This window comes from Oryzias latipes, chromosome 14, assembly GCF_002234675.1.
Source record: "Oryzias latipes chromosome 14, ASM223467v1".
Lineage (NCBI taxonomy): Eukaryota > Metazoa > Chordata > Actinopteri > Beloniformes > Adrianichthyidae > Oryzias > Oryzias latipes.
In genome coordinates, this window is record NC_019872.2 from 7225576 (window position 1) to 7226287 (window position 712).

Sequence of the window (712 nt, forward strand, 5' to 3'; positions counted from 1 at the left end):
TGAAATGTTTTCATTTTTTTTATTTCATTTTGTTTTCTGGAAATTATTTTTTTTTCTGAAATGTTTTCATTTTGTAATATTTCTTTTTTTCTGGAAATTCATTTTGTTTTCTGAAATCTTTTTTTCTTTTTTTCTTTTTTTCTTTTTTATGTTTTGGTTTCTGAAATTTTGTTTTGTTTTCTAAAATGTAATACGCTTTTTAAATTGTTGCTGTGATCTTAAAAATGTTTTTGTATCGAGTGATTTGTTGAATGGTTTGCACTTCAGGGCCACCGTAGGTTTGCCATAGATTTTTTTCCAAAAGTATGATTTGATAATGTTAATTTATTTTATAGCCCCAAAATCTAAATTGAGCAAGAACTTTAAACACTTAGTTTTGTATGATTGCAGGTACCCAACAGCTGTGACCCAATTCTTTGCAATATTTCCTCTGTGGAACTACATGGTGAGAATCAATCTTGAAAATTTGTGGAAGATTCAATTCATGAATAATAAGGAGAAAAGCAAAAAAAAAAAATTAGGTTCCCGTTCACAGAAAATGTATTGCATGTGCTTTTTTTTATTCCCAGAAGATCAGCAACAAGGAAGTACGTAAATATGTTCATAACAAACCTCCTTCATAACTTTGATGGGAGTTAGCGTCAGGATAAAAGCACAAGGGAATTTTTTTACGTCTGCTAAATTTATCCCTAAGGGGGGGCCCCTAGAAAAA